The following is a 21385-nucleotide window of genomic DNA, read 5'->3' as shown; positions in this document are numbered from 1 at the left end:
CTATTTCCCCTTTACAGATACCACTAGACAAATGTCAGCCAATCAGGGTCCTAAATCCTGGAAATGCCCCCACCCTAACCTCTGCTATAATAAAAACCCTACCCTGCCTTGGGGCTCTCTGCTCTCACTGCTGCATCAAACAAACAGAGAGACCAAGCTCCATCTTGAAATAAAGGCTCTTTGTTTGACATACAGGATTTGGTCTCCATGATGGTCTTTGGGGATCCCTGTGATCTGGGCATAACAACCAAAAAGCCCAGTTCTGCATTCTTGGTAACTACTGTAGCTTCCTCCCCTGAAGTTGCCAATCACCTAAGTCCCCACCTAAAGTGCTCAGCTTTTAACCATACTTGGGTACAAACCCAGCTTGTGGTGGACATGTCATCACCCTTCACCTACAACCTATAAAATCTCCCTGCTTCATTTCTGAGTGTGGCTTCTCTGGCCTCAATCTCTGGGGCTGGAGACCCCATCCAGGAGTTGCTTTACTCAAATAAACCTGTTGTTATGCTTTTTCAATTAGACTTGATCAGGCTTACTGTGTCAGTAGAGAAATATCTTTCTACCCCATGCAGCAGTCTAGTTCAGTGGTTCCACTGAGTCTTCATTTACACTATGTGTATGATTGTTATACTATGGTTAGGTAATAATGACAATAAAGACTTCTATACAATTACAGTGCATATGTACATTATAGACCCTGATTGTTAGTATTCTGACCTGCCTCTTGGAAACCAGCCCCTTGGAGATCCACCCAGCGTCCTGACATAAAGTCCCCTTTAAAAAAGAAAGCTGCCCCCCACTCTCTCTCCATTCCCACAAGGTGTGCACCCTTGACCCCTCTCCTCCTGCCCTTCTCTCTCTCCCCCTCTCTTTCTTTCTGTCTCCCTCTTTCCCTAGCTTTCTTTTCATCTCTCTATTATATTTATTTATTTATTTATTTATTTATTTATTTATTTTTGGTTTTTCAAGACAGGGTTTCTCTGTGTAGCTTTGCGCCTTTCCTGGAGCTCACTTGGTAACCCAGGCTGGCCTCGAACTCACATAGATCCACCTGCCTCTGCCTCCCGAGTGCTGGGATTAAAGGCGTGCGCCACCACCGCCTGGCTTCATCTCTCTATTATAATCAACTTATTTCCACGTGGATGTAGTACCCGGGGTGTGAGTGACTGTCCGCCGCTGCATTTGCCCGGCATGCTTTCCCTGCACCCGTGGGATACTCTCGCCCAACCAGCCAGGGTCCTCTGCATGCAATATCATTAATGTCAACACATCTTTAGTTTTGTTTTGTTCTGTTCTGAGACAGTCTCACTATGTATTCCAGATTGGCCTAGAACTCATAATTTTTATGTCTTCTGGGTGCTGGATTTGGAGATGTGCACCACCACACTCAGCTCCTACTTTCTACATTAAAAAAATTGTTAACCTGGCATGGTGGCACAAGTCTTCCACCTCAGTACTTAGGAGGTAGAGGTAGGCAGATCCCTGAGTTCTAGGCCAGTGGGAGCTACACAGTGATACCTTGTTTAAAAAAAAAAGTGTGTGTGTGTGTGTGTGTGTGTGTGTGTGTGTGTGTGTGTATGTGTATGAGTGTGCCTGTGTGTACAAATATGGAGACCAGAAGAAGGTGTTAAGAATTCTTCCCTATTGCTCTCCTTATTCCTTTGAGGCAAGGTTTCTCCCTGAACCTGGAGCTCACATTCTTTGGCTACACGTGTAGTTAGTAAACCCTAGAGATTCTCTTCTCTCTGCCTCACACAATGCTAGAGTTAAAGATGTACCAGAGATTATCCCTGGCTGGGATTTGAACTCAGGGCCTCATGCTGCACAGCAAACACTTCTTAACCAGTGAGCCATCTTTTCAGCTGTTAATCTCACTGGGCAAGAATAAGACCTCTACCACAATTTTTGAGCCAAATTTGAAGCAAGCTTTATTAAATACTGGCCAGGATGATGGACTCTGGCCAGGATGATGGACTCTGGCCAGGTCCATGCCCGGGATCCCCAGAGAATGGCCATGAATTATATTAGTCAGGTGTTTATAAAGGCAACTATAAAGACAAAGCCCACAAGTACTTCCTGTCTTCATCCAATCGGGGGCAAGCATACATCCTGACATACTTCCTGCCTACAAGTGACAAGCACATCCTATGCAGTTGGTGTGACCTATCTTGTTTACAAAAGTGAAAACCTGTGGCTTGTTATCTTACGTGAACAGCCCCCAACACTCCAGGAAGTTATCTGTCCTTTGGCAAATGGGGCTGACAGGTTGGAGGCATTTTGTTTTATAGATCCCTTAAGCACAGTAATTTAAATTTAAAACATAACCAGCCCTCACACAACCCCTGAAGTTTTTATTCATAGGAGGTTGAATCCTTGGATGCACAATTTGCAGAAATGGAAAGCCAACTGTACTTCTAGGGTGTTGTCCTTTTGGCCTCAGAACTAAACCCCAGGGCTATCTGTAAAACTCTATCTCACTCAGGGTCTGACCTCCAGGTCCTCCCTGCATACTTCTGTACTGCTTGGTTTCTGAAGGCTGTACCCAGCTCCCCAGATACTCAATAGCTGTTCATGGATTAGTGATCTGGTAAGGAATTAAATAAAGACGTGTGTGTGTGTGTGTGTGTGTGTGTGTGTGTGTGTGTGTGTGGTTTTATTTTGAGACAGTCTCACTATATAATCCCTGTTGGTCAGTGACTTGATTTGGAGACCAGGCTGGCCTAGAATTTAAAGAGATCAGCCTGCCTCTGCTTGGGGAGTGCCCGGATTAAAGCCATGGGGCACCACACCCAACCTTTGCACAGATATTTATAGCCTGCATTTCAACCCAATCGCAGCTATCTTTTTTCATTTTCCTCCCACAAGACTACAGTCACTTCCTGCTCGGTACACCTTCCTGTACCTCAGCGTAGAAAATGTCTTGAGAGAGAAATCTGGGTGGTTTCTCAGCCCTGGTGCAGCCCTCTTCCCAAGGATCATGGTGCTGTCTTCACTGCTGGCCAGCACCTACAAACAATATATTTTTGAATATATTGTATATGTGTTGTATATATTTTATATATTTGCCCAGGATTTATAGTTGTTCACGTGGAAAGGGAAACCTAGAGTTGGTGACTCCATCATGACTGAGTCAAGTTCCTCGCTGAGAGATTTATGAAGTAGGAGCCAAGTTGAAAGGGTGTGGCTCCGGGAGGCCTGGGGATGTCTGGACTCTGAGGTCATGACCGGCAAGCCAGAGCTGAGGAAATGGAAACAATGAGTTTGCGGGATCTGTGAGGAAGAGAAAAACCGAGATGTGAGGAGGGAGGGTGAGAAAACGGGACAGATCCTGAGGAAACACAGGAGTCGCCCGCTGCACAGCTGACTTCCAGGTCCTATTATCCGGGCCCCCACAATGCCCTACACTCCATGCCACTCACCAGCCCAGGCTTCACACCTGGAAAAGTACAGCTGTCACTCAACATTCTGCGCCTGTCTCCCACACTGACCATAAACCCTCGGGGCCTAAGGAGCCAGTGGAAGCCTTTGAATTAAAACAGATTCGACGTCCCATTGTCCCAACGGGTGAAGACACCAAGGCTCAGTGACATAAGGGTGCATTCTAGGGCTGTACAGTAACAAGCTTTAAAGCCAAGACGAGAGCCTAGGCAGTCTAACTCCAAAGCCTGAGCTCACAGCTACAGCATCTCCCATCATCCAGGTGTCTCCTTCCTCACAGAACACGTACCATGGCCATCTCTTCTGGTAAGCTGCCTCCTGGACCCAGCCCCACAGGTTGTCTCTGAAAGACATGGTTTCCTAGGGGCTGAACATGGAAGGAGAAACCTGACGAGGGGAGCAGCAGGCAGGGTTAGGTTCCCTGCTCTGTTGATGATTTCCTTAGGCATGTCGCTGTATTGCTTTGAGTTTTACTTTCTCCACATGCCTGCCTGCAAGCCTATTGTGATTGGCTGAGAAACTCATGTGGGCCACAGGCCTGGGGGCCTCAGGTGTCCAGCAGCCCAGGGCCTGCCCATTGGCATTGTCCTGGGATGATTCCACAGGGCCGTGGTGGTCACTAGGAGGTCCCCGGCCTACATAAGGGACAGCCAAGTGGCTACACAGAGGCAGGGTGGTGATGGCTGCCAAGCCTGGAGGATCCAGTGATAAGGACCTCTGTAGGTGTCTAGAAAGAAGCAAGGCAGCCTTTGGGCCTGGGTCCCCCTGCTGGAGGAGATGCTAAGAGGAGGCCAAGGTACCTCCAGTAGAGCAGCTGGTATCCCATGTGTGTGCAGGGGAGCCAGGTTCTTCAAGGCCGCTCTCACTCACTCATATTTACATCCTTTTGCATATCACTGGTTATTTGAGTGGGGTCTCATCGTCAGACAGTGAGAAGGATAGACCTCTTGGGTGAAAGATGCAGCGACAGTATAAATTCACACTGGTCTACCATCCTTGGGTTGTTGTTGTTGTTTCCTGTTGTCCAAAGCTAGAGACCGTCTTTCAAAAGAAGGTGTAAAATAAGCTTAGAGACTTTTTTTAAAATTGATTGTATTTAGCTGGCAATTCAGAATTTTTCATTTTCCTACAGAGGTGAAAGGAGAGAGATGACAGAAGAAGACATTCCACCATCGTTGGTGGGATGAACGGGGGACTGCAGAGTGAGAGAGACGGCCTTCTGCCTCCAGTTCCAAGGGATGGAGGCTGAGGTGTGAGATAAGCAATCTCACAGCTGAGTCTTCCCATCATGGCATCTGTGGTAGTTTGAATGTCATTGGCCCCCATTGGCCTCAGGGAGTGGCACCATTGGGAGGTGTGGCCTTGTTGGAGGAAGTGTGTCACTGTGGAGGCGGGCTTTGAGGTGTCCTGTGCTTGGGATGCTGCCCAGTGTCTCAGTCAACTTCCTGTTGCCTGTAATCGGTAGGACTCTCAGCTATTCCTCCAGCATCATGTCCGCCTGCATGCTGCCATGCCCTCTGTCGTGATGATAATGGACTGAACCTCTGAAACTGTAAGCCAGCCCCCTCAATTAAATGTTTCCCCTATAGGAGTTGCCATGGCCATGGTGTCTCTTCACAGCAATAAAATCCCTAACTAAGACAGTATCATACATGTTTTTTCTAAGTCAGATTTCAATCATGGTATCATTATGTGTGTTTTCTAAATCAAATTCCAACCAGGGTTTTTATACATGCATTTTCTTAATAGAAGAAGCATCCTTGAGCCAAACCCAGTGGTCAAAGACTGTAATTCCTGCTACTCAGGAGGCTGAGGCAGAAGGATCCCAACTTCAAGCCCTGCCTGGACTCCAGAGTGAGTTCAAGGCCCACTTGAGCAAGTCAGTGTCCCAAAGGGAAAAGCAGAGAAAGAAGCCTGAGGAATACAGCTCAGTGGTAGAGCATTTGTCCTGTGTGGATTTGATCCTGGCCCCTGCAAAGTTCTTAAAAATAACAATAAATTGTCCTCCATCTTCCCAGTGCGTAGAGTGGAGCATCAGGGAGGGATGGCTGGACCTTGAGAAGAGGAGGCTGACCAAATCTTCACTCTACAGACGAGCTCTAGGCCCAACACACCTGCCTCCCTCCTTTGGGTCTTGAGCTCCTAAAGCTGTGGTTTTCCTCTGGGTGGTGAGTCAGTGCCCACAGCCTCGCCTGCATGCCATTTCCCCCTCTCCTGGCTAACTGCTCTGAGTAAGAGGTGGCTGTGGTTTCTCTGAAGCAACAACCACAAACGGCCAAGCCCACCTCACCCCTCCTCCACTCCCCACCCTAGGGTCCCAGTCCCGGCCCCGGGCTGTCAACCGAAAAAGAAATAGGGAGGTGTTTTTTTTAAATGTGTGTGGACTTGGTATTATGCATGAGAGTGGAGGGGATCCCTCCTCGTTTAATAGGTAGGGAGAGTGGGCTGAGGATGCAGCTCGGTGGTAGAGTGCTTGCCTACCCCTGCATATGTTTGATCCCCACCACCCACCCACCCCCTACACAGCCACAGGCAGGGTGTGGGGGAGGAGGGAGAGAGATGGAGTGAGGCAGCATATTTCCTTCGGGGTAACTTATTTGCTCATTTACATGTATTCCTCAAAAGCTGAAGACTGGTCCTCCAGGCAACAAGAGTTCTCAGTTCTCCACGAGTGCCTGAGCAAGGGGACCTGTCTGACTCAAGCTCACACCCTTCTCTAGGGAGTACATATCCGAGGCCTAATCTAGCTGGCATGTAGAGGCTCCATGTGAGGCCATGACAGGTTAGTTCCAATCTATAGTTCTCAATGAGGCCAAGAGCTGGACCTCGAGATGGGCTGCCCATGAAGCTTACCATCTCCCTCTGCCTACTTTTCTCTCTTTCTCTCTTCAGGCTTTGACGCCAAGTTCCTCTCTGCCTGACGGCCTTCCTGCATGCTACCATTGAGTGAGTTGGCTTCTGAGAGAACCAACCCTCTCAGCCTTGGTGTCCAAAGACCTGCCAGCCCCAACTGTGGCAGAGAGATGCATAAACAACCCAAAAGAGGAGAGAATGGGCCCGGGGTGACAGAGACCACTAGAGTTTCCCAAAGAAAGCTCTGTCTCGTGGTGTGGGTGAGTCAGAGATCTTAGCCTTGGGGAATAGCACCAACGCAAGAGGCTGTGGGCCTCTTTACACCTGGACCCTGCAGCTCATCGCCCTCGGCTTGGAGGAGGAGCAGTCTTCCGCCTGTCCGTCATGATTGACTTGGACCCATTGGTTCTCCTAAGTGGCCCAGCAAGGTGGCACTCATCCTGGCTTTCTTCCCAGACTCAAATGCTGACTGGAAACATTTGCCTCTGCGTTCTGAGTGACTATGGCCTGCTGGAGGCTGCTGCAGAATTCGGTGACTCAAGGGAGCTGCTTTGGGTACGAAGACTCAGGAAGGAGAGTGGACCTGTCCTAACCACTGTTCTACTGCTGTGCTAAGACACCGTGACCAAGGCATCTTACAAAAATAGTGTTTAATTTGGAGCTCCCGGTTACAGGGGGTTAGAGTCCTTCACCATCATGGTGGGGGGTATGGCAGCCTAGAGGCAGGGTGCCAGAGCAGTAGCCAAGCGCTCACACCCAAAAGGAGAAGCAGAGACAGTGATGCTGGGAATGGTGTGGGCTTTGAGACCTCAAAGGCCACCCCCATGACACACCTCCTCCAACAAGGCCACACCTCCTCCAACAAGGCCACGCCTCCTAATCCCCAGTGTTCCACCAACTAGGGATCAAGTAGTCAAATATATGAGTCTATGGGGGCTGTTCTCATTCAAATCACCACAGAATTATGTTAATCAAAGGAACCCCTGTATTGTGAATGACCCCCTTGAACTTCATCCCCACCTAAGGGATCTCAATCTCTAGCCTCTGTGAGGCTGGACTTCATCCCCCTCCCAGCCCTAATCCACTTGCTGGGCATCTGTGATGAGGACATGGGGATTCTCTACTTCTTCCAACCCAAGGTCCAGGCTGGATACTTGGGAATTAGGAAAAAGGTCTAGCCTCTGTCTCCCTGGCCCGGTCTGGAGGGTCTTCCTCTGGTTCTGCACAGCCTGCTCCCATTGCCCCAAAGCCATCCTTCAGCGCTGGTTTCCCCTCACTAGGCCTTTCTTTTGCTCCAGAGTCATTACAGGATCTTGCAAAGGTTCCTTTGTCAGGGCCTCAGTTCTGCATCTGTCTAATGAGGGGGCATAAACTTCCTCCCACCCTCACATGTTAGGCCCATTAATGTGTTGGCACCATGATTCCATATCAACTCCTTCCTCCCCCTTTCCACCCTTGTTCCTTCTTTGTTGCTCAGCCCTAGCACCCTCCTCTCCTGGGCTGATGGGAGATGAGAGGTTCGAGGTGGGTCCTTCCTCTCACCTTGTATGAGAGGCCTACCCAAAGTGGATGCTGCTCACTGAGAGACAGTCTGGCAGTGTCTGGGCATCACACTGATTGGAGAAATGTTGCTCTGGCGGGCAGTGGGGGTGAACGGTCCAGTCTGAGGAACAGCCAGTTCAATGTTATGCTTAGGTGTTTGGATTGGAGGTGTTAGTCACTGCAGCCAAGAAGCCAGAACAAATGCCATCCACAGTGACTGCTGCATTGTGAGCAAGGGTGACTCATCACATAAGTCTTTAGTCCGAGTGTCTATCACCATGGGCTGTAAAAACCCCTACCAGCAGGAAGAAGGGCAGCGAGAGAGGCAGACATAGACTGGGCACAGGATACAGCTTTCAGTTGGGTCCAGGGTGGAGAGACACCATGCCAGAGGGTTTGGAGCAGCTACAGCTGTCCTGCCTGTCCCTGTGTGACAGTCCTGCTGCAGCACTGGGGAGGGACAGCACCCAGCCAGCCACATCTGCAGGGCCAGACCCAACCTGGGTTCCAGTTCATATATCATTAAGGGAGTTGGTGGTAAAGGGTTGAGGCTGATCAAGTTCATTGTTGTTCATCTAGGAACAAAACCAGTGCTCATGATCGCCCTTTGTGTGAGGGCCATGCATTAGATTTGTCCTTAATGACAAATTCCCAAGAGACACAATTTAAAGGCAGCAAGATTTATTTTGGCTAATGAGTTCAGAGGTTTTTAGTCCAGTCAGCAAGTTCCATTGCGTTTAGGTCTGGGGCAAGGCAAAAGCATCATGGAAGAGGAGCATGGAAAAGGAGCTTGCTCCAGTCACCTCATGGCAGCCAGGAAGCGGAGAGGATGACAGGATGACAGGAAGGGGTCGGGGTCAAAGGAACAGGCCCGCTGACCTGCCACAGTTCCCCACTAACCTCTTGGGTATCTCTCAATCCAATCAAGTTAACAGTCGGGATGAATCATTACAGGTGTGGTCAGGGAGACTGGAAACAGTGTGAAGGCAGAGTGGGTCCAGCAAGGGAGAGCCATGGGACACACGGAAGCCGAGCAGATTCCAGGTCTGAGGCTGGTCGCGTGGAAACAGGACAAGAAGCGGGAGCTCCAGCTCTGTCACCAACTGCCTGTGTGATTCTGGAGGGGTCACTCCTTTCCTGGGGTCTGTGTTCTCTTGTGTATAAAATGAGACTATTTACTTGTTCATTCTCTCCTGGTGACAACCGTACCACAACATGCAACTTCATATTTTATAACCCACCATCTCTTTGACCCTCACAAAAACCCTTATTACTACCCATCTCCCAGGACCACCTACCTACAATTGTGAGAATGTACTTTAAAATACACCCAGGCTGGAGCGATGGCTCAGAGTTAAGAGCACTGGCTGCTCTCTTCCAGAGGACCCAGGTTCCCGACGTCACAGCCGACTCCTAATTATTATCTGTAACTCCAGTTCCAGGGGATCTAATCCCTCTTCTGGCCTCTGCAGGCACCAGGCACATGTGGTGTGTGTGTGTGTGTGTGTGTGTGTGTGTGTGTGTGTGTGTGTGTGTGTGTGTGTACTCACAGAGATCTGCCTGCCTCTGCCTCCTGAGTGCTGGGATTAAAAGCATGCACCACCACTGCCTGGCTTGTTTTGTTTTGTAATTTATTTATGTGTGTGTGTGTGTGTGAGAGAGAGAGAGAGACAAAGAGAGAGAGAGACAAAGAGAGACAGACAGACAGACAGAGACAGAGATGGAGAGACAGAGACAGAGAGAGTATACTGTGTGTGAACACTTTTTGGATCCCCTGGAGCTGAAATTACAGGCAGTTGTGAAGTTGTGAGTGGCCTGACATAGGGGCTGGGAACTGAACTCAGGTCTTCTGCAAGAGCAGTATGTGCTCTTAACTACTGAGCCATCTCTATCCAAGCTTAAATTTGTTATTTCTTTTTCTGATGTTGTTGCTTGAGACAGGATTTCTCTGTGTAGCCCTAGATGTCCTGGAACTCGCTTTGTAGACCAGGCTGGCCTCAGACTCACAGAGATCCACCTGCCTCTGCCTTGAGTGCTGGGATTAAAGGTGTGCGCCACCACCTGGCTGTACTTTGTTGGTTTTTTTCTTTCTTTCTTTCTTTTTTTGATTTATTTGTTTACGTATGTGAGTGTTTTGTACATGTGTATGTATGTGCACCACGTGCATGCCTGATGCCCAAGGAGGTCAGAAGAGGGGTTGTATCTCCTGGAACTGGAGTTAAGGATGGTTGTAAGGCACCATGTGGGTCCTGAGAACTGAACCAGGGTCCTCTGCAGGAGCATCCAGTGACCTCAAGTTCTGAGCCTCCACGTTTTCAGCCCTGATTTTGTTTTTTTAAATATTATGTTCATGTGTCTTTTCATACATTTGAGGTATAGGTACCTGACTAGTCTAGAAGAAGGCATTGGCTCCTCGGGAGATGGACATACAAGTGATTCTGAGCTGCCTGGTGTGGTACTGAGAACTGAACTCTTGACCTCTGCAAGAACAGTAAGTGCTCTTAACCACTGAGTCATCTTTCCAGCCTGTTTGATTTGAGACAGAATTTCACTCTGTAACCCAGGCTTGTAGCTAGAGTTTTCCTGCCTTACCCACAGTCAGGACCAATCTCTGTTACCTGCCAGTCCCACAGCCGCTCAGACCCAACCAAGTAAACACAGAGACTTATTGCTTACAAACTGTATGGCCGTGGCAGGCTTCTTGCTATACTGTTCTTATATCTTAAATTAATCCATTTCCATAAATCTATATCTTGCCACATGGCTCGTGGATTACTGACATCTTCACATTCTGCTTGTCCTGGCGGCGGCTGGCATTGATCTTTCTGCCTTCCTGTTCTTTCTTTTCTCCTCTCTGTTAGTCCCGACTATACTTCCTGCCTAGCCACTGGCCAATCAGGTTTTATTTATTGACCAATCAGAACAATTTGACATACAGACCATCCCACAGCACAGCCAAGTGCAGACCATCTCAGACACCTGCACTCCGCCCGTGGTCCTAATCATCCTCTATGCGGACCTGCTGGGTAAAGTCACGAGGAACCCAAGAACAGGCTCCCACAGCACATACAGAACATCCCACAGCACAGGCTAGCTTAAGAAAATGCACTGATACCCCTGTCTCAGCCTCGGAGTTCTGGAATTAGGTAAGAACCTCTGTCTTACTTACTCAGTGTTCTATTGCTGTGAAGAGACATCAAGACCATGGGGCTGGCTTACGGTTTCAGAGGTTTAGTCCATTATCATCATGGTGGGGAGCATGGTGGCATGTAGGCAGACATGGTGCTGGAGAAGAAGTTGAGAGTTCCACATTCAGATCCACAGACAGCAGGAGAGAGAGAGAGAGAGAGAGAGAGAGAGAGAGAGAGAGAGAGAGAGAGAAAGAGAGAGAGAGAGAGAGAGAGAAAGAGAAAGGGAGAGGAAGGGAGAGAAAGGGAGAGGGAAAGAGAGAGGGAGACAGACAGACAGACAGACAGACAGAGAGACAGAGACAGAGAGAGAATGGGCTTCATATGAACATTTGTAACTCCAAAGCCCACCCCTAGTGACACACTTCCTCTAACAAGAGTAGCCAGTGCTCTTAATTATGAAATCAACCCTCTAGTCTCAATTTTTAAAATATTTATTTTTAGGTTTGTTTTTTTTTTTAAATTTTGTGTATGCCAGCTGAGACCAAAAGAGGGAATTGGATCTCTTGGGATAACAGTGGTTATGAGCTGCCTGACATGGGTTCTGGAACTGAATTCTGGTCCTCTGGAAGAGCAGCAAGGACTCTGAACATCTGAGTCATCTCTCTAACCCCAGACATATCTGTACTTTTTGTTAAACCTTGTATATGTATCTAGGAATTGCAGGCTAGTAGGTAACTCAATGCTCAACCTTTAGAAGAAAAGCCAGATTGTTTTCCAAACCAAGTATACCATCAGATTTCCAGGCTTGAGGTATGAGGGTTTCTGTTTCTTCATATCTTTACCAGCATTTGTTATGATTATGATCTGCCTTTGATTATAGATATCCAAGTGGAAGTGTACTGGTTTCTCATTGTGGTTTAGATTTGGATTTTCCTAATGGCTGATTATATTAATCATATTTTCTTATCTTTTAGGGCCACTTATGCATCTTCTTCCTCTCTTTGACTCATTTTAAGTTAGGCTGACTGTCCACCCAACTCTGGTGTTGGGATTGACTCTGCACACTACACACACTCTACCAATGAATACACTCCAGCCCAATTATCAACACTATTGTTACTGGGTTCTGAGAGTTCTTTACATATTCTAGACTAACATAAATTCTTTATCAGATACATATTTTTCAAACATGATATCCCATTCTATGGATTGTTTTTTCACTTTCTTTCATTATTTCTTTTTGGGGGGTAGGGTGCAGAGGATGAAGGCCTCAGACTGACTACATAGCCAAGGTTAGCTTTGAACTCCTGACCCCCCTGCCTCCACTTTCTCTTTTCTCTTTGACATGGATTGTTTTATGTCTAACCTAAAAATTATAGGTTGAGGTGACATGGTGGCTTGAAAGTAAATGGCCCACGTAGGTCCATAGAGAATGACACTATGAGGAGGTGTGGCCTTGTTGAAGTAGGTGTGGCCTTGTTGGAGGAGGTACTCACTGGGGGCAGGCTTTGAGGTTTCAGATGTTCAAGCCACACCCTGCTGCTTGCAGACCAAGGTATAGAACTCTCAGCTACCTCTCCAGCACCATGTCTGCCTGTATGCCACCATGAATCCTGCCATAATGATTGAAAGGGAAAAATCAGTAGCCCTCTTGAGAGATGCTTTCTCTGCAAAAAAGGTATTTGCTGACCAGCAGTTTTAGAGCTGACCAGAGATTGAATTGGTATGAAGATAAGGCTGGAACGATAAATCTATATATCCTGGACTCAGCAAAACAGGATATGGGGAGTTAATGGACTCAACTGACCAGAGATTGAACTCATGGGAAAATAGGACTGGAACAACAAATCTGAATGTATATATCCTGGGCTCAGCAAAAACAGGATATAGGGAGCAAAAAATTTATGTCTCTGTAGATACCCTGCATCCTGTTAGCCATTAGTAACCTCATGCTTTTAGTTCAGCCAGTAACTTCAAAGAACTACCTCACTCCTAGCCTCCTCGTCCAATCCCAAGATATGTAACCCTTCGCACATAAACCTTCCCTATATAAACCCCTTGAAGTGAGTGCTCAGCACCTTTTCCCCTCACCCACTGTAACTGGGTGTTGGAAGAGGTCCCTGCCTGGGCTTGAATAAAGAAATCTTTTGGTTTTGCATCAGAAGTCAGCTCCTTGGTGGTCTGGTTGGAAGGCTTGAGACACAGGCATCACAATGATAATGGACTAAACCTCTGAACTGTAATCCAACCCCAATTAAATGTTTTCCTTTATAAGAGTTGCCATGGTCATGGTGTCTCCACAGCAATGGAAACCCTAACTAAGACAGAAATTGGTACCAGGGACTGGGGTATTGCTGTAATAGGCCTGACCATTCTTTTGTTTGTAGAAATGTATAGAGTTTGGGACTTTGGGTTAGAAACGTAGTTGAACATTTTATGTGCCGTTTAATGGGCCATCCTAGTAGGAAGATGGAAGACTGTGGTACTAAGGATGATTTCAACTGTGGGGACCTGGCTTAAGAGGTTCCAGAGGAGAAGAATATTAGTGTGTGGTTTAGAGACTATTCTTGTGATATTTTGGTGAAGAATGTGGCTTTCTGCCTGAGGCTAAACTGAAGAGTTTTGGATAAGTAGAGTTGGCAGAGGAAATGTCAAAACAGCCTAGTGTAGACTCAGTCGTGTGGTTATTAGTGTTCACTCTAAGAAGATCTATGATGAAAAGGAGCAAGCTGAGCAAGGAAAAATACAAAATGTACAGTTCAAGGAGAAAAGGGCACCAGGAAGTGGAGGGAGCTAAGTCCTGGGTTGAGAAGATAAAAAGAAACGCCTGAAGTTAAATGGAATTAAGGGAGCGGTGGCCTCAGGGCAAGATCCCACCTGGCTAAGCTTCCAACTTGTGAAAAGGAATTAAAGAAAAGCTAAGATCAGGGTGTGGTGACACTCACCTTTAATCTCAGCATTCCAGAAGCACAGGCTAGCAGATCTCTGAATTTGAGGCCAGCCTGATCTACAGATTGAGTTTCAGGACAGCCCAGCTTAGGCAGTGAAGGAAACAGAAAAGAGAAAGCTGGTGAAGATGTAATTGAAAGAGAGGCCATGTTCCAGCCCCAGCAAGCAGCAGAACTTGGCAGCTTTGACCACGTGGTTCTAGCTTTAGCAGCAAGGACAGAAGAAAGGGGCTATGGAATTTCCCTCCAGGACTAAGGAAAGCTGCTGAGGCCAGGCACGTGTCAGAGGTGTCCCTGCATGGAGTCTTTCTTAGAGAGGCCATTGTATGAAGCTGTGAAGGTGAAACCTGGATTGCCTTGGAAACCCCAAAATGTTGGAGATACCGGAGTCATGGGATACCTGCCTAGGAGAGCTGCTAACAGGGAGTGGAACCAGCCCAAAGGAAAGAAGTGTGCTGCAGTCAACAGTGCTGGAAGGAGCTGGAGATCTGAAGAGCGTTTTGACATCAGACACGGAGACCCAGAATTTGGAGTTTGCCCAGCTGGTTTTCGTTCTTGCTTTGATCCAGTATTCCCTCACTATGCTTCCTTTTGGAGTGGTATGTATATCCTAGTGCTGGCATATGTTGCAAGTATGTGATCTGCGTTTTGATTTTGATTTTACAGAGGATTACAGTTAAGAGATTGCATGAGACATTGAACTTTGACATTTTAAACTGTCCCAAGCCTGTTAAAGATGATGGGGACTTTTGAAGTTGTACTTAATGCATTTCTGCATTATGATATGACTACAAGCCTATGGGGGCCAGGGAGTGGAATGTGGTGAGTACCACAGGTTGTGACTTTATTTGAAAGTTGTCATTTCAAATACAATTTAAGATGTGATCAAATTGGAAAACAATAAACCTTAATCTCATATGACTGGTGTCCTTACAAGATGAATGAGATTCATTCCTGGAGGACACTGTGTGATCACAAAAACCTACAGTGGAACTATGGAATCACATTGCTGCAAGCCAGACAGCATCAAAGATAGCTGCTGACCAATACAAGAGGCGAAGGAGAAGCTGGGCGTGGTGGCTCATGCCTGTAGTCTCATCATTCCGAAGGCCGAGACAGGAGGATTGCCATGAGTTTGAGGTCAGCCTAGAAGATCAGGAGTTCGAGGTCATTCTTGGCTACACAACAAGTGGGAATCCAGCCTGGGCTACATATACCAGCATCTACACCAAAACCAAACAAAAACAGGGCAAATGAGGTGGTTCAGTCGGTAACAAAGGCTTGGTTACAAAGTCTGATGACTTGAATTTAAACGCCCAAACTCACATACAACGGCTAGCTTTATGTTAACCTGACACACACTAGAGTCACCAGCGAGGAGGGAGCCTCAATGGAGAACATGCCTCCATGAGATCCGACTGTGGACATTTTCTTAGTGATGGATGGGGGAGGGCCCCATGTTTCGGGATATTTGTATACACTGCATGAAGATGTGTCTATATTTTGCCTTACCTGCCTAAGGCACCTGATTGGTTTACTAAAGAGCTGAATGGCCAATAGCTAGGCAGGAGAGACTAGGCAGGACCTCTTGGGAGAGAGAGGAACTCAGGGTTAGGTGCAGCAGCAGACACCAGCGAGACATGGGGGGAGTTGGACATACAGAATGGAGGAGAGGTAAAGAGCCACATGGCAGAGTGTAGATGAATAGAAACAGGTTAATTTAAGTTGTAAGAGCTAGTTGGGAACAAGCCTAAGCTAAGGACAAACTTTCATAATTAATAAGAAGTCTCAGGGGCTGGAGAGGTAGCTCAGCAGTTCAGAGCACTGACTGCTCTTCTAGACGACCAGAGTTCAATTCCCAGCACCCACATGGCAGCTAACAACTGTCTGTAACTCCAAGATCTGACACCCTCACTCAGACATACATGTAGGCAAAACACCAATGCAAATGAAATGAAAATAAATAAATTATTTTTTAAAAAGTCTCTGTGTCATTATTTGGGAGCTGGTGGTCCCCAAACAAAGTCTGATAGAAAAGTCCTACTATAGCACAGCCCATGGTGGGTGGTGCCATCCCTGGGCTGGTGGTCCTGGGCTCTATAAAAAAACAGGCTGAACAAGCCATGGACAAACAAGCCAGTGAGCAGCACCCCTCCAAGGCCTGTGCATCAGCTCCTGCCTCCAGGATCCTGCCCTGTTTGAGCTCCTATCCTGACTTCCTTCAATGATGAACAGCAATGCTGAAGTGTAAGCCAAACAAACCCTTTCCTCCCCAGCTTGCTTTTGGTCAAGGTGTTTCAGCACATCAGTAGAAACCCTAACTAAGACAGTACAGTAGAACTGACTCCTAAAAGTTGTCCTCTGGTCTCTGTATCTAGCACCCACACTGTTGTGACACTATCCCTAGAGAAACAGGGTCTACTCACCCCAGATAGGGAAACAACAGCAGACCAAAGTGAGGATCCTATCCAAGTCCAACCTGGTGAACCAGTGAGTTGTATTAGGGTTACTTACAGGAGCACAGATGACTCACACATAGCTGTATCACCGAAAGCCCACCCCTAGCATGAGTGACAGCTCTCAGAAGCTGGAGACCTGGCGCACACTGCACAGCTTGCTGACATACTGGAGACTAGCTCTGCCAGGCAGCTCAGCTGACCAGAGCCTCTGCCAGGCAGCGTGTCTTGTTTGAGGAAGTCTCTCAGCAGTCCTGACTATTTAGGTAGGCTTGGGACAGGACAGGCCTAGTCAGTCTGGTCAGTTTCAGGGACTTCCTGAGGCTGTTCTGAGTTGTTTACTTTCAGAGCTTGAGGATCCTCAGTCACTGCAGGATGGTCTGTTTCGCTTCCCTTAGCTTGCCCGTTGTTTTACCTCCCCTTTAACACCTTGTGTCTTTTTTTTTAAACCATATTTATTTTGTTGTTATTTTTAAGCTTGTGAAGGTACATGACTTTCAGAAAATAGTCTTAATTTAATGTCCTTGATTTTTCTTAACTTACTTTTTCATTTACTCTTTGTGTCTTTCACATCATGCATCTCGATTCCATTCATCTCCCCATCCCTTTGTATCCACCCTCTGGCCTTGCACTCCGCCCCCCTCCCCCAAAATAAAATAAAAGTTAAGAGAAAAGAAAGATCTCGTCACTGAAGCTGCAGTGTGACACAGTGAGTCACGCAGTGAACCCTTTTATCCATATGTCTGTACTCGGCAGTGTTCATTAAAAAGTCAATGGTCTGGTTCGAGGCCTCTGGTTTCTGCCTCACTATGGATGCTGGGCCCTCTCTGGGGCTCCTCTTGGATATCCTGTTGCTGCCCTGTGTCGTGGATCCTGCAGCTTTAGATCCTCAGGACCAGACCTTTCACATGCTCCAGCAGATCACAGATGTGTGGGCCAACTCATAAACCTGGTTCTGGGCCTGGATCGTTGCAGGGTTGGTCAGCTCACCAGTGTCTCCCCCAACTCCCCTCGGGCGTTGCCTGGTTAGATCATCCCTTGCAGTAATGAGCAAGGGTGAACCTGTTCTCCAGCGTTCATGCCCTCAGGGTCAGCTCCACTGTGTTCTCAAGTGCTGCAGCTGGTGAGGGGCAGGAACAACTCTCATGACCTCAGGGCCAGCTTTCCCATCCACCACAGATAGCGAGGGGTGAGCGGGCAGGGGTGCAGGGGCAGGGGCGGGGGGTGGGGAGTTCCCCCTTCCAACACTACCATATGGCGGGACCCGATCTTCCCAGCTCATGTTCTCAGGGTGGATTCACCCCGTTAATAGGGTCAGGACCTGCTTTCCCGAGGCTGCAGGGGCGAGGTGGGCAGGGTATCTTTCCCTTGCCCTCACCACCACATGGCAGATGAGGGGGGCGTGGCCAGCTATCCCACTCTCAGGCTCTGAGGGCTGACTCACCCGCACCTCCACCAACAAGGTCAGCTCTGCTGTGCTGCCCAGGTGAGGTTTGGGACCCTCTCTCCTGAGTGTTTCAGCCGGTGAGCAGCAGGACTAGTTTTCCCTAGAGTTGCAGCCAGGGAGGGGACGGGGCCAACTCTGTCCACCCCATCCTCTGGGCCTTCGGTGTATCAGGAGCCCTGGACATCAACACAGACCACAGCTGCAACAGAGCCATGATCCCAGGCATGGGCCTCGCAGCAGTCCAGGCCCAGACGTCACCATGGCCCCGGGTGGCAATCAAGTCACCTCCCTTAGCCCGCTCCTCACCACTTTCACCTCTTCAGATAAGCCTCTGTCCACAGGACATGAACCATTCTGTCTGTCTGTCTGTCTCTCTCCCACACCACTCCATATATTTGTTCACCATAACAGTGCCTGACTGCCCGAGGCACTAGGTGGGCCTGTGTTTTCTCCTTGCCGGGCATGCGTGTGGGTGTCCTTGTCCGGCTCAGTCCGTCATGGCGAGGGACAGGACCATGCTTTCTCCTTGGCATCAACATCGTGTGTCTTAATGAGCTTCCCTCCAAAATGGAAGATTTTAATCTCAGAGGAGATTGGACACACGCACACAGACACACACCATACACACAGTAATAATAAAAGTGTAAATAAAAAGCAAACGAACTCTCTCTCCTCCGGGCGGTCTCTCTCCCTCCCTCTCTCTCTCCTTCCACCTCTCCCCCTCCCTCTCTCTCTTCCTCTCCCCCTCCCTCTCTCCCTCCCTCTCTCTTCCAATAAAGCTCTAGAAAGGTTAAAAAAAAAAAAAAAGCAAACAAAAAGTATGGGGCTAGGGGCGGGAGCGGGGGAGGGGGCTGGCTTAGTTATTTAAGAGGGCTCTTTGAGCCGGGCGTTGGTGGCGCACGCCTTTAATCCCAGCACTTGGGAGGCAGAGCCAGGCGGATCTCTGTGAGTTCGAGGCCAGCCTGGGCTACCAAGTGAGCTCCAGGAAAGGCGCAAAGCTACGCAGAGAAACCCTGTCTCGAAAAAACCAAAAAAAAAAAAAAAAAAAAAAAAAAAAAAAAAAAAAAAGAGGGCTCTTTGAGCCCCGCAGTGATGGCGCACGCCTTTAATCCCAGCATGTGGGAGGCAGAGGCAGGTGGATATCTGTGAGTTCCAGGAAAGGTGCCAAAACTACACCGAAAAAACAAAAAAAAAAAAAAAGAAAGAAAGAAAGAAAGGAAGGAAGGAAGGAAGGAAGGAAGGAAGGAAGGAAGGAAGAAAGAGAAAAAGAAAAAGAAAAGAAAAAGAAAAAGAAAAGAAAAAAGAAGAGTGCTTCCAACCTTCCAGTATCCATATCAGTGGCTCACAACTGCCTATAACTCCAGCTATGGGGCATCTGATGCCCTCTCTGGCCTCCATTAGCACCTGTATACATGGCATACAGTCATAAAACACATACATATAAACATGAATAAAATAACCTATAAAAAAGACAAACAACCCAACAAAGACAGAGGGCTGGTGAGGGCGCTCTCTGGTAGAGCATTTTCCTTCTGTGTGGGGGTCTCTGGCTTCACACGGGCAGTAGTGCCCAAAAGAAGAGGAGGGGTATCGAATAAGAGGCTGTGAATCTCTGTTGTTTTAGGTCATTCAGTGTGAGGAGAGCCCCGGGTGATAAAACGTCCCAGCTGCTGAGAGCCAGAAGTCCTGGCCAAGCTGTATCATTGCCCAGCTGCTAGCAGTCAGTCAGGACTTACGCCCTGAGGAGGAAGAGGCCGGTGCAGTCTGTGCTCTCCCTTCCCCCACTGTGTCAGCACCCCATACCTGGGTCCCTGGCCACCACATCAGTCCCGACCCACTCACTCCTCTGCACATCTCCGTCTGCAGCAGGAAGCTTGGTGTCCCTGACCGTGTGTGCTAATAGACGCAGTCCTGTCTGCTGAGGTCCGACTCTGGTCTCTCCCCTGCGTTTAGTCAGTTAAGAATTAAAATACTTTTATTCATTCATTCATCCATTTATTCATTTAGGGGCTGGATCTCATGAAGCCCAGGCTGGCCTTAAACTTGCTCTGCAGCCAAGGCTAGCCTTAAACTGCTGTTCCTTCTCTATCCACCTCCCAACAGCTGGCATTGCTGGCTTACCCCACACCAGCTACTCTCTGCTGTATACTGACTTAATCCTTGCAAAATTCTAGTACCTTTTCCTTGTTCCCTCTCTCCCATTCTGTGCTACTGTTTTACGTATGTTTGTATCAACCTAACATTACCTTGGTATGATTATTACTTTGTACATGTCTATGTGTTTTAACACAAGTAAAATAAGGACAAATACACTGTGATTTCAATTGTATGAACCTCCTGAGGCAGTCAAATTCACAGACATAAGAATGGTTTCCAGTAGGGCTGGAGAGATAGCTTAGCAGCTAGAAGCACTGGCTGCTCTTCCAGAGGACAAGGGTTCAAGTCTCAGCACCCACATGGTGGCTCTCAACTATCTGTAACTCCAGTTCTAGGGATTCCGACACCCTCTCCTGGCCTCCTCGGGTGTTGTATGCCTGTGGTGCACAGACATACATGCAGCCAGTAAGTTCATACACAAAATAAAAGAATAAGATTAAGAGAGAATGGTTGCCAGGGTCTGGAGGAGGACAGTGATGTAGCATTTGATGGACATATAGTTTCAGCTGGAAAAGGTGAACCGTTTCTGGAGATGGATGATGGGGGTGGTTACACAATAAGGGGAGTGTACTTAATGACAGAATTATACCCCGCAATGGTTAAAATGACTGGACATCATGGTTCATTCTTGGAATCCCAATATGAATGAGATTGAGACAGGAGGCTCTAAAGGACAGCCTGGACAACATAAGGATATACTCTTTCAAAAAATCAAACAAGCAAACATATTTAAATGATAAGTGATGCAAATTTGTAAAGTATTTATTTATTTTAAATGTTTTTATTTTATGTCTATGAGTTTTACCTGCATGTATGTCTGTTGTAGAATATTATTTTAAATAGGCAAAGATGTGTTACATTTGTTTTTGCTGTGGAGTATTACTTTGCATGAAAGTGTGTTACTTTTGTTTCTGCTGCATTTATTTAATTATGTAAAGATATGTTGCATTTGTTTCATTGTGCCTGCCTAAGGCACCTGATTGATCTAATAAAGAGCTGAACGGCCAATAGCTAAGCAGGAGAGAGGATAGGCAGGGTGGCAGGGAAAGAGAAAAAATAGGAGGAGAAATCTAGGCTTGAGAGAAGGAAGAGGAAAGAATGAGAGAAAAAGCTGGAGAGAACACAGAACATGCCTGGAGCAGAAGCCAGGCAGACGCCAGCCAGCAGACATGAGTGAAAGGAAGATATACAGAAGAAAGGTAATAATCCCTGAGGCGAAAGGAGATAAAGAGAAACAGGTTAATCCAACTTAAAAGAGCTAGCCAGGAAAGAGATAAGCTAAGGCAGAGCACTCAAAACGAATATAAGTCTCCATGTCATGATTTGGGAGCTGGTTGGTGGCCCAAAAGAAAAAGCCTGGTACATATGTCTGCTCACTATGTTCATGCCTGGTACCCACAGAGGCCGGAA

Source organism: Peromyscus maniculatus, chromosome 7 (assembly GCF_049852395.1).
Source record: "Peromyscus maniculatus bairdii isolate BWxNUB_F1_BW_parent chromosome 7, HU_Pman_BW_mat_3.1, whole genome shotgun sequence".
Lineage (NCBI taxonomy): Eukaryota > Metazoa > Chordata > Mammalia > Rodentia > Cricetidae > Peromyscus > Peromyscus maniculatus.
This window is presented reverse-complemented; position numbering follows the sequence as displayed.